Genomic DNA, 13588 nt, shown 5'->3' with positions numbered 1-13588 from the left:
GGAGAAGCTGGTAGGGCCGATTTGAAATATCGGCGAGGAGGCATCTCTTCGAATTCCAGCTTGTAACCCTGAGAAACAATTTCTATTGCCCAGGGATCCACCTGGGAGTGAACCCATATGTGGCTGAAATTCCGAATACGTACCCCCACTGGGTCGGACTCCGCCCGTGGAGCCCTAGCGTCATGCGGTGGATTTTGTAGAGGCCGGGGAGGACTTCTGTTCCTGGGAACTAGCTGCGTTGTGCAGCTTCTTTCCTCTGCCCCTACCTCTGGCAAGAAAGGACGCACCTCGCACTTTCTTGTTTTTTTGTGATCGAAAGGACTGCATTTGATAATGCGGTGCTCTCTTAGGCTGTGAGGGAACATAAGGCAAGACATTTGATTTTCCAGCTGTAGCTGTGGAGACCAGGTCCGAGAGACCTTCCCCGAACAATTCCTCACCCCTGTAAGGTAAAACCTCCATATGCCTTTTTGAGTCGGCATCACCTGTCCACTGCCGTGTCCACAGGACTCTTCTGGCAGAAATCGACATAGCGTTTATTCTAGAACCCAGTAAACTAATGTCTCTTTGAGCATCTCTCATATATAGGACAGCATCTTTAATATGCCCCAGGGTCAATAATACAGTATCCTTATCTAGGGTATCAATCTCCTCAGATAAGGTATCCGTCCATGCTGCTACAGCACTACACACCCAGGCCGACGCGATTGCCGATCTTAGTTAGGTACCCGAATGTGTATAAATGGACTTTAGGGTAACCTCCTGTTTGCGATCAGCAGCATCTTTGAGGGTAGCCGAATCCTGGGACGGCAGGGCTACCTTCTTGGATAAGCGTGTTAATGCTTTGTCCACCCTAGGGGAGGATTCCCATCGTAACCTGTCCGTTAGCGGGAAAGGATACGCCATAAGAATCCGTTTGGAAATCTGCAGTCTTTTATCTGGAGATTCCCAAGCTTTTTCACATAACTCGTTCAGCTCGTGTGAGTGGGGAAAGGTTACCTCAGGCTTCTTTCCCTTATACATATGCACCCTCGTGTCAGGGACAGGGGTTTCCTCTGTGATGTGCAAAACATCCTTTATTGCTATAATCATATATCGAAGGGATTTAGCCAATTTTGGCTGTAACTTTGCATCATCGTAATCGACACTGGAGTCAGAATCCATGTCGGTATCTGTGTCAACAATTAGGGATAGTGGGCGCTTATGAGACCCTGACGGTCCCTGCGACATAGGATCAGGCACGGGTTGAGACACTGACTGTCCCAAGGCTTCAGCCTTGTCTAATCTTTTGTTCAAAGAGTTAACACTAGCATTTAAAACCTTCCACATATCCATCCAATCCGGTGTCGGCGCCGTCGGCGGAGACACCACATTCATTTCCTCCCGCTCCTCTCTAATATAGCCTTCCTCATCAGACATGTCGACACAAGCGTACCGACACACCACACACACAGGGAATGTCCTTTCTGAAGACAGTTCCCCCACCAGGCCATTTGGAGAGACAGAGAGAGAGTATGCCAGCACACACCCCAGCGCTATATATCCCAGGAATAACACAGTAACTTAATGTTAACCCAGTAGCTGCTGTATGTAATATTTTTGCGCCTAATTATGTGCCCCCCCCCCCCCCCCTCTCTTTTCAACCATCTTCTACCGTGTATCAGCAGGGGAGAGCCCGGGGAGCTTCCTCTCAGCGGTGCTGTGGAGAAAAAATGGCGCTGGTGAGTGCTGAGGGAGAAGCCCCACCCCCTCGGCGGCGGGCTTCTGTCCCGCTTAAACTGTAATTTTGGCGGGGGCTGATACATATACACAGTGCCCAGCTGTATATATGTTCTATTTTTGCCAACCAGAGGTCCCAAATGCTGCCCAGGGCGCCCCCCCTGCGCCCTGCACCCTTACAGTGACCGGAGTATGTGAGGTGTGTGGGAGCAATGGTGCACAGCTGCCGTGCTGTGCGTTACCTCAGTGAAGATCATGAAGTCTTCTGCCGCCTGTGAAGTCTTCTTTTCTTCTCATACTCACCCGGCTTCTGTCTTCCGGCTCTGCGAGGGGGACGGCGGCGCGGCTCCGGGATGGATGGCGAGGGTAAGATCCTGCGTACCAATCCCTCTGGAGCTAATGGTGTCCAGTAGCCTAAGAAGCAGGACCTGCACTCAGAGAGTAGGGCTGCTTCTCTCCCCTCCGTCCCACGATGCAGGAAGTCTGTTGCCAGCAGAGCTCCCTGAAAATAAAAAACCTAACAAAATACTTTCTATCAGCAAACTCAGGAGAGCTCACTGAAAAGCCCCCAGCTCCTCTGGGCACAGTATCAAACTGAGGAGGGGCATAGAGGGAGGAGCCAGTGCACACCAGGAACTAAATTCTTTCTTAAAGTGCCCATGTCTCCTGCGGAGCCCGTCTATCCCCATGGTCCTTACAGAGTCCCCAGCATCCTCTAGGACGTTAGAGAAAACCCTTTTATTTGGCGCTATTATAATAATATGCGGCACAGGAGAGCGTACCCCTGCACCACACAGGGCAAATCCTGTAAACATTATTTGGATAATAATATAAGTAATGTATATAACCCTTTTATTTGGAGTAAATAATATACAGCGCAGGACACCATCACTGGACTGATGCAGCACAGGACACCACGACTGGACTGATGCAGCACAAGACAGCACCACTGGACTGGACTTATACGGCAGTACCAATGGTATTTTACGGCAGGATCACTGGAATTATACGGCAGTACCGCTGGAATTATACGGCAGTACCGCTGGACATATACGGCAGTACCGCTGGACATATATGGCAGTACCACTGGACTGATGCAGGACAACACAGCACCACTGGACATGGCTGCAGAGGACACCACCACTGTGACTGGACTGATGTAGCACAAGACACCACCACTGTACTGATGCAGGACACTGAGGACGGAGACACGTCCTCTCGCTATACTCTCCAATGCCGGAGTGAAAATGGCAGCGAAGTGCGGCTGTTTATATGGGATCCAAACCCCGCGAGAATCCGACAGCGGGATGATGACGTTTTGTCTCATTCTGTTTTCCAAGTCAGACAGGAAAACCCGAGCCTGACTCGGATCCGGGACCGGGTGGTGAAGTTCGGGGGGGTTCGGTTCTCAGGCACCAAACCCGCTCATCTCTAGTAGGGAGATAGTATGAGATGAGTGAAGTGATGTACATTGTTTGGTTAATAGCCTTGTGTGTGAGTAAAAATAGGATTTTAATTACTTACCGGTACATCCTTTTCTCGTAGTCCGTAGAGGATGCTGGGGTCCACATTAGTACCATGGGGTATAGACGGGTCCACTAGGAGCCATTGGCATTTTAAGAGTTTGAGAGTGTGGGCTGGCTCCTCCCTCTATGCCCCTCCTACCAGACTCAGTCTAGAAACTGTGCCCGAGGAGACTGACATCTTCTCGAGAAGGATTATACACAGATAGTGGTGAGAGTCACACCAGCTCACACATACAAGGCAAACCAAGCTAACGAGCTTGAAACATCAGCAACGGCTGAACAACAGTACTTAACCAAGTAACAAAACAGTACTAAACCAAGAACTAAGCAGTACTGAACTAAGTAACCACTGCAGGATCCGGGCGCCCAGCATCCTCTACGGACTACGAGAAAAGGATTTACCGGTAGGTAATTAAAATCCTATTTTCTCTTACGTCCTAGAGGATGCTGGGGTCCACATTAGTGCCATGGGGATGTAACAAAGCTCAGGATGATCAGGTGAACAAGCTCCTCCCAGCGAAACGCGCGTCACTTCCGGTCCGGCGCCCGACTTCCGGGATCTCCGTAACGGAGCTCCGGCGAGCGGACTCATCTCCAGCACACAGCCTCAGGTATTAAACACAGCTCCCTGCTGCTCCTACTAGCTCTCTCTACAGGCTTCTTATCCCCAGCTACCACTAGCGCTACACGTTGGTAGCGGGGACAAGTTCATCCCGCTCTGTGCATGCCGCACAGACAGGGATTTGTGCTTCCCAGCATTAGCTCCCACAGCAACAGTACCTGCTGCTTTTCCCTGGATATTGGATATTGCACACACATACTTAAAACTTTGTGCACTCAAATATTACAGGGTGATCATTTATAAGGATTCAATCTGTGTACCAGCAAATTTTCTATTTTGTACACAGCAATTAACCATGCCAGGAGCGCAACATAACATAAGTATTCCTGCTTAAAGAGAGCTTGTTTATTCTATTGAAATATATGTGTTTGTGCAATTGCCTGCCCTTGCAAATTGTGAAGCAAGAGACAGACAGTAGTTTATGCCGTTAGCAACAGTGTGCACCTAACAAAAAGTGTGCTGGTTTCCATGTGTAAACTTTATGTCTTTTATTTCTTAAAGAGACAGCAAATGGTATTACTGCGAATCACTTAGTTACTCATTCCTAACTTCGATATGGTCAGTGAATAAGGGCCCCCATTCCGAGTTGTTCGCTCGCAAGCTGCTTTTAGCAGCTTTACACACGCTAAGCCGCCGCCTACTGGGAGTGAATCTTAGCTTCTTAAAATTGCGACCGAAAGATTCGCAATATTGCGAAAATACATCTCTGTGCAGTTTCTGAGTAGCTCGAGAGTTACTCTGCCAGTGCGATCAGTTCAGTGCTTGTCGTTCCTGGTTTGACGTCACAAACACACCCAGCGTTCGCCCAGACACTCCCCCGTTTCTCCAGCCACTCCCGCGTTTTTCCCAGAAACTGTAGCGTTTTTTCCCACACGCCCATAAAATGGCCAGTTTCCGCCCAGAAACACCCACTTCCTGTCAATCACATTACGATCACCAGAACGAAGAAAAAGCCGTGAGTAAAATTCCTAACTGCATAGCAAATTTACTTGGCGCAGTCGCAGTGCGAACATTGCGCATGCGCACTAAGCGGAAAATCGCTGCGATGCGAAGAAATTTACCGAGCGAACAACTCGGAATGACCCCCAAGGTATATTATTATTAGTATTTTCCTGTGGTGAATCTGTCTTGTGCAAATCCTTCCTAGGTATTCTCAATATATTTTTTCATACCTTATACATAATATAGGATAACCGCATATGAATATTGGGGTTTGTTTGAAAGCTACCTCCGGGGTTTGCAATTGGTTATTTGACAATGTTACTGTTTCATAATTGCCAGAGCACTAACACCAAGATTCAGTATCTCATATGGTTCCGATGTTTATTTGCACCCCTGTCCATATAAAATCCTTTCCTGGATTTGATTCTCATCTATGAGCATTGTGACACATCTTCAGGACAGACTGAAGGAAATTGGATTACCATTCCTTCCAAATTTTGCTTGTTTCTCTCTTCAAGCATTTTCCTATCCACTACTCCATTCTGTCCAACTCTGCTCAAATATTTCTTTTTACCATTGGGTATTCTTACACGCTGATGGTTGTTCACCCAGTTATCTACAGTCATACCATGCTGGACATGCCCGATCTCGTCTGATCTTGGAAGCCAAGCAGCATTGGGCCTGGTCAGTACCGGAAAGGGTGACCCTCTGGGAATACCGGGTACTGTAGTATTCAGGAATATACCTTCCATCATTGCACCCAAGATTAATCAAGTAACCCACACCTTGAATATCCATTGCAGTATATGTGCCTATGCCTACTCTTTACAAGGAGTCCGGAGTTGGAAAAGCCGGGTTTCTTGTTTCTCTTTTATGAAGGTACTGATATATAACAATTCATGAGTTGACAGAGAAAAAGGGATCTCAAACTTTCGCTGTGATTAACGTCAAATATTAATACTCACCTAAAATACAGTGGATGTGCAGACAAACTTCCTGCCACCTACCTCCATTAAGTGAGTAACATATTATTACCTTGTTATTTAATATTTTTTTAACAAAACATTTTTTCAAAAAATAATTTTGTTGTGGATTTATACAACAATATTTTCATCTGTTCTGAAAAATAAAAGTTAAGTTTTATCTTTAAACTCACAGTGTACCACATATCAATCTCATTATTAAGTTTATTGATACAAAGTGTGCCCCAGAGAGACAATAAAGCAGTCTCCTTTTTGCTTCTCTGCAAAAAAAAACCCATTACAAGATGTACCAAAGCTACCAGAATGGGAGGGAGAGTGCGGAGGCTCCTGCAGAACCAATTGACCAAACTTGAGGTCATCAGAGGCCAAAGTATCGAACTTGTAGAACTTTGCAAACGTGTTCGACCCAGACCAAGTAGCCGCTCGGCAAAGCTGTAAAGCCAAGACACCCGGGCAGCCGCCCAGGAAGAACCCACCTTACAAGTAGAGAGGGACTTAACAGACGTAGGACACAGCAATCCTGCCGTAGAATACGCATGCTGGATAGTGAACCTGATCCAGCGAGAGATTGTCTGCTTAGAAGCAGGACACCCAAGTTTCTTGGGATCATACAGGGCAAACAGGGTCCGATTTCCTGTGACGAGCAGTCCTCTTCACATAGATTTTCAGAGACCTTACAACATCCAAGGACTTTGATGAAACTGAGGAGTAGTAGCAACTGGCACCACAATAGGTTGGTTGGTTGGTTGGTTGGTTGGTTGGTTGGTTGGTTGGTTGGTTGGTTGATATGAAATGCTGACACAACCTTCGGAAGAAACTGCTGACGTGTCCGGAGCTCAGCTCTATCTTCATGGAAGATCAAGCAGGGGCTTTTACATGACAAAGCCCCCAACTTCACACGTCTAGCAGAAACCAAGGCCAATAAAGTAATCGCCTTCCACGTGAGAAACTTGACCTCAACCTCCTGTAGAGGCTCAAACCAGTCCGACTGGAGGAACTGCAACACCACGTTAAGATCCGAGGGCACCGTAGGTGGCACAAACGGAGGCTGAATGTGCAGAACTCCCTTCAAAAAAGTCTGAACCTCAGGGAGGGCAGCCAACTGTTTCTGGAAGAAAATGGATAGGGCCGAAATCTGTACCTTTACGGAACCTAATCCCAGGCCCATATCTGCCTGGAGGAAGAGGAGAAATCTTCCAAGATTAAACTCCACCGTAGGAAACTTCTTGGATTCACACCAAGACACATACTTTTTCCAAATGCGATGGTAATGCTTTGGCGTTACTCCTTTCCTAGCCTGTATCAGGGTAGGAAAGGAGATTCCGACCAACCTTGGTCGGAATGCCCTTCCGAGCTAATATTTGGCGTTCAACCTCCATGCTGTCAAACGTAGCCACGGTAAGTCTTGATAAGCGAACGGTCCCTGCTGTAGCAGGTCCTCCTGAAGAGGAAGAGGCCTCGGCTCTTCTAGCAGTAGATCCGCGTACCAAGCCTTTCTTGGCCAGTCCGAAGGAATGAGGATTGCCTGAACCCTTGCTCTCCTTATGAGCTTTAGAACCCTTGGAATGACTGGAAGTGGAGGAAACACGTATACCGACTGGAACACCCACGGAGTCACTAGGGCGTCCACCGCCACGGCTTGCGGGTCCCTCGACCTGGAACAACACCGCCGAAGCTTCTTGTTCAGACAAGAGGCCATCATGTCTATTTGAGGTACACCCCAAAGATTTGTCACCTCCGTGAACACCTCAGATCGTGTCTGCTGAGGAAGTCCGCTTTCCAGTTGTCTACTCACGGAATGAAGATAGCCGACAGCGCCAACGCGTGTTTTTCCGCCCAGATGATGATTCTTCTTACCTCTGACAATGCAGCTCTGCTCTTCGTTCTGCCTTGTCGGTTTATGTAGGCCACTGTCGTTACATTGTCCGACTGCACTTGAATGGCCCGATTTCTAAGAAGATGGGCCGCTTGGAGAAGACCGTTGTAGACAGCTCTTAATTTCAGAATGTTTATCGGCAGGCCGGCTTCCAGCCATGACCACCTTCCTTGGAAGGTTTCCCCTTGAGTGACTGCGCCCCAGCCACGGAGACTTGCATCCGTGGTTAGAAGGATCCAGTCCTGAATCCCGAACCTGCGGCCCTCCAGAAGGTGGGGTAATTGCAGCCACCAGTGGAGTGAGATCCTGGCCTTCAGCAACAGAAGTATTCTCTGGTGCATGTGTAGATGAGATCACGACCATTTGTCCAGGAGATCCAGTTGGAAGGACCGAGCATGAAATCTCCCGTACTGTAGAGCCTCGTAAGAGGCCACCATCTTCCCCAGAAGGCGAATGCACCAATGAACCGACACCCGGGCTGGCTTCAGGAAATCCCGGACCATTGTTTGTATCACCAACGCTTTTCCTCTGGAAAAAACACCCTCTGCACTTCCGTGTCGAGGATCATTCCCAGAAATGACAACATCCTGGTTGGTTCCAAATGTGATTTTGGAAGATTCAGGATCCAACCATGTTCCCTGAGAAGCTGGGTCATGAGAGCTATGGACTATAACAGCTTCTCCTTGGACGATGCCTTTATCAGCAGATCGTCCAGATATGGAATTATGTTCACTCCCTGTGTGTGGAGGAGAACCATCATTTCCGCCATCACCTTGGTGAATACCCTCGTGCTGTGGAGAGGCCGAATGGCAGGGCCTGGAATTGAAAATGACAGTCCAACAGTGCGAAACGGAGATAAGCTTGATGCGGCGGCCAAATCGGAATGTGGAGGTACGCATCCTTGATATCCAGGCATACCAGGAATTCCCCCTCCTCCAGACCTGATATCACCGCCCTTGGAGACTCCATTTTGAACTTGAACTCCCTCAGAAAGGGGTTTAGTGATTTTAAGTTCAGAATGGGCCTGACCGAACCATCCGGTTTCGGTACCACGAAAAGGTTCAAATAGTAACCCTTGTTTTGCATCTAGGGAGGAACTGGTACAATAACCTGTGCCTCCACCAACCTCTGGATGGCTCCCTGTAGGATAGCCCTGTCTGCCGGCAAAGCTGGCAAGCCTGATTTGAAGAACCGGCGAGGAGGGAGATCTTGAGATTCCAGCTGGTACCCCTGGGACACAATATCTTGTACCCAGGGATACAGGCCGGACAACACCCAGACGTGACAAATGTCTGAGTCTTGCCCCCACCGGCCCTACCTCCAGGCCACGAGGTTCACCGTCATGCTGAGGACTTTGGTGAACCTGAAGGCTTCTGTTCCTGGGAACCAGCAGGTTTCTTGGATTTTGGTCGATCTCCTCTAAAGAAGGTGATGGACGATTTGGCCTTTCTTGTTTTAGCAACCCGAAAGGACTGTGATGCAGAAAAAGGTTTCTTCGTAGCAGGTGCAGCTGAGGGAAGAAAAGGTGACTTACCCGCTGTACCAACGCTTCCCCAAAGAGAGCCTGACCTGTGCAGGGTAGGGTCTCCACACCTCTCCTGTATTCCGCGTCGGCAGACCACTGTCGCAGCCAAAGTCCCCTACGAGCTGAGACAGACATGGAAGATATCCCTGCTGCCATGGAACCCAGGTCTTTCATGGATTCCACCATAAATCCTGCAGAATCCTGAATGTTACGTAAAAATAATTCAACATCACTTTCATCCATTGTATCCAAATCATCAAGTAACGTGCCTGACCACTTTACTATAGCTTTGGAAATCCATGCACAGGCAATAGTGGGACGTAGAATCGCCCCTGAAGCAGTGTATATGGATTTGAGCGTAGTATCAATTTTGCGATCAGCCGGCTCCTTTAAGGAGGTAGATCCTGAAACAGGTAATACCACCTTTTTCGAGAGTCTGGATACAGACGCCTCCACTTTGGGTGGGTTTTCCCATTTTTTCCTATCCTCCTCAGGGAAGGGGAAAGCAACCACAATCCTTCTAGGGATCTGGCATTTTTTCTCCGGGTTTTCCCATGCTTTCTCAAAAATAGCATTTAATTCTTTGGACGCGGGGAAGGTTAGCGAGGCTTTCTTATTGTCAGTGAAGTAAGCCTCCTCACCCTGCTCAGGTTTTGTATCAGCAATATTCAACACATCCCTAATAGCCTCTATCATCAACTGCACCCCTTTATCAAGAGATGCGGCCCCCCGCAACAACCCCCCATCACAGTCTGCTATGTCAGAATCGGTATCCGTGTCATCTTGCATAATCTGGGCAAGAGCACATTTATGGGAACCTACAGTGGGGGGCCCTGAGGTAACAGAATTGGACCAAACTGCTATAGAGTTCTGTAAAACCTGAGATTCATTCTGTGCAACCCTAGAAGAAATCTGGGAAATCATAAATTTGATAGAGGATAACCAGACTCCCTTGCTTGTATCTGCGCTAAAACAGTGCAATCCCGATTACATGGAATGGGATCATCCTGAGAGGACATATCCTCTGCAGCATATAACACAGAGTCCCTGGACATAGCTAAATAGAAACCCCAAACACTACACACACACACACACACACACACACACACACACACGCACACACACACAGGGGAGGATAGACAGAGTTTCACCCCCAAGAATGGCAAGAGAGACACAGAGATTGGAGTCAACCCACACACAGCGCTTTCAAGGTATAGGGCAACCCCAACCAGCGCTGACTGTGCACCTTACTAGGTTACACAGTCTGTACACAGCCTACCCCCCCCCCCCCCCCCCCCACCTCCACCTTCTACAACCCCCTGGTATCGTAAGAGATAACTGGAGTTGATATGGAGGGACTGCTTCACCGACAGCGTTTCTGCAGGCAGGAAAATGAAGCTGAACGCTGCTGGGTCCGCTCTGAGAAGCTCCGCCCCCTTAATGGCACTGTCTTCACGCTCTTCTGAAGATTATACTGGCCTTAGGAATCATGCTGGCAGCGATCCTGGGACCCTGACAGGCTTAGAGGTCAGTGTAGGGTGTAGACGCTGGCTCAGGGTGCCCCTCACAGCGCCGCACTATGTACCGCTGAGCCCCGGAGCGCAGTTCGTACTGCGCTCCATAACCTGTTGTCGCCATCTTCACACCGGCTGCCCACCTGCTAGGGGGGGCGGTGAATGACTCGTCACTGATCTTCTGGCTCTGTAAGGGGGTGGCGGCATGCTGCCAGGATGAGCGATCCCCTGTGGCGGGGAACGTTCGATCCCCTCAGGAACTCAGTGTCCTGTCAGCGGAGATAGTGGCTCAGAAACCGCAGGGCGGTCACTACTCCCCCCCCCCTTAGTCCCACGAAGCAGGGAGGCTGTTGCCAGCAGCCTCCCTGTAAAATAATAAACTCTAAAAATAAACTGTTACCAGAGAAGCTCTGTAGAGCTCCCCTAGCTGTAAACTGAGTCTGGTAGGAGGGGCATAGAGGGAGGAGCCAGCCCACTCACTCAAACTCTTAAAGTGTCAATGGCTCCTAGTGGACCCGTCTATACCCCATGGTACTAATGTGGACCCCAGCATCCTCTAGGACATAAGAGAAAGTATTTTATATTGAATACGGTGGAATACCGGTAACCAATGGAGGGACTGACAGAGCGGATCTGCAGACGATGAACGTCTAGCGAGGAAGATTAGCCTCGCAGCTGCAATCAGAATGGATTGTAGTGGTGAGAGCCTATGTATTGGGAAGACCAGTTAGGTGACTGTAGCAGCCTGAGGGCCAATTTATCCATCTCTGGCGAGAGGCGGCTACTGATGGCAAGCACTGCGCTAGGAGCAATGTAATACCAGGACGCACAATATAACCACATAAAGGGAATGGAGTGGAGAAAGCTTAATTGTTTTGTTCTTGGGAGCAGCCCAGAGACCTTCCGGAAATATTACGCTTCCTCTTTCCACCACACAGAATCAATGCCGCCTTACAGCTACAAATAAGCTTTCTCCGATACAAGCAGAAGCCATAAAACCTACTGCTTAACAGACCCGGCTCAGCCATAAATACAGAACGTCCAATCAATCCCACAGGACGCAGTCAGACTGCATTGCAGGACATACAGCGATAGAAAGACCATTCAGGTGCCCACACCACAGATCACAGATGCTGTACCGGCGATAGTGAGAGACAAAGCTCCGTCTATGCACAGGGACAGCTGAAGTTACACCAGGAAGGAAAGGCACCTTGTTAGGGTTAGAAATGTGACTGCAAACAGGTTCTAGTTCCCTGCAAGGAGGTATGGGACTATTGTAACCTGCCACGGCCTCTGCTTCAGGCATGAAGCGCTGAGACACTTGAGGTGGGGTGGGTTGTCCTCCATCTCTGGTAAGAGAAAGGATTAGCCCGTCTGGCACCCCCTCTCGCCCAGTATTATGTTGCATGCCATGTACTATTGCATTTAATGGATGTATTAGCATGTGTGGCAACAACAGTCACTGGGTTTGTACTTAAGAGTCACCTGCAACCGGGCAGAGGGGGCCCCAGTCACCCGGAGCCATGCTGAGCCGAAGGTGGTCGTCAGCTGCACAAAAGACACTCATGGGTTAATTCAAGGACGGGACAGAGACTTAAGTGCGTTATTCGTTTTTGCCAAACAATGGATGCCCTGTGATCTTCTCTAAATCCAGCCTGACTTCCAGGAGCCACTCTCTGTATGCTGCCAGCTGCTACCCGAGGAATTGGGGGGAGGCACAGTGACCACCCTCCGTAAGGCAGGTACCCAGTCCAATGGGGAGGTCTTATCTAACAACGACCCCACTGAGGCATCAGCACAAGGAGTACGGTACGGGGCGTGCAGCTCCGGTAAGACGGGTCTGGGGGCATGTAATCCTGCTATGAGGCTGTAGCTCTACAGCTGCATAACCTGGTGTATCTTATAAATCCGATGCTGTCAGCTTCTGTCATCGTCGTCACATCCCAACTTGCGAGTACCTACAAGATATGCCACGCCAACAGGCTCATCTGAGCCCGACAGGCGGTCATTGTGGGACACATTTCATGCCCTTCCCAATACTTATCCACATCCACACTCCACCCCCGGCACAGGGAGCTGTAAGTGTAAATGCAGCTGAGTAGCCAGGGCAACAGGAGCACATGCGCATCTAAAAAATAAAAATAAAAAAGCAGAAAAAATAGGATTTCGGTTACCTACCAGTAAATCCTTTTCTCGTAGTCCGTAGAGGATGCTGGGGTCCACATTAGTACCATGGGGTACAGACAGGTCTACCAGGATCCATTGGCACTTTAAGAGTTTGAGAGTGTGGGCTGGCTCCTCCCTCTATGCCCCTCCTACCAGACTCAGTCTAGAAACTGTGCCCGAGGAGACGGACATCTTCGAGGGAAGGATATTCCACAGATAGTGGCGAGATTCACACCAGCTCACACATACAAGGCAAACCAAGCTAACTAGCTTGAATCATCAGCAACGGCTCACATTTTTAAAGCCCTTACAACATCTAAGGACTTTGATGAAATTGAGGAGTCAGTCGCAACTGGCACCACAATAGGTTGATTGACATGAAATGCAGACACATTCTTTGGAAGGAACTGCAGACTTGTCCGGAGCTCAGCTCTAGCCTCATGGAAGATCAAGTATGGGCTTTTACATGACAAAGCCCCCAACTCCGACACACGTCTAGCAGAAGCTAAGGCCAACAAAGTGACAGTCTTTCTCGTGAGAAACTTGACCTCAAACTCCTGTAGAGGCTCAAACCAGTCCGACTGGAGGAACTGCAACACCACGTTAAGATCCCAGGGCGTCATAGGCGGTACAAAGGGAGGTTGGATGTGCAGAACGCCCTTCAAAAAAGTCTGAACCTCAGAGAGGGCAACCAACTGTTTCTGGAAGAAAATGG

General features: G+C 49.0%; 1 protein-coding gene and 1 pseudogene across 1 annotated transcript in view; one reads left to right on the top strand and one right to left on the bottom strand.

Annotated features, from left to right (window-relative positions):
• TTLL7 (tubulin tyrosine ligase like 7) overlaps nt 1-13588 on the bottom strand; it is a 434278-nt gene that overhangs the window by 367211 nt on the left and 53479 nt on the right. The gene's annotated exons all lie outside the window — the stretch shown is intronic.
• LOC134960489 (5S ribosomal RNA) lies at nt 5424-5542 on the top strand (annotated as a pseudogene).

Source organism: Pseudophryne corroboree, chromosome 9, assembly GCF_028390025.1.
Source record: "Pseudophryne corroboree isolate aPseCor3 chromosome 9, aPseCor3.hap2, whole genome shotgun sequence".
NCBI lineage: Eukaryota > Metazoa > Chordata > Amphibia > Anura > Myobatrachidae > Pseudophryne > Pseudophryne corroboree.
Note: the sequence above shows the minus strand (reverse complement) of the source record. Positions and strands in the feature narration are given on the sequence as shown.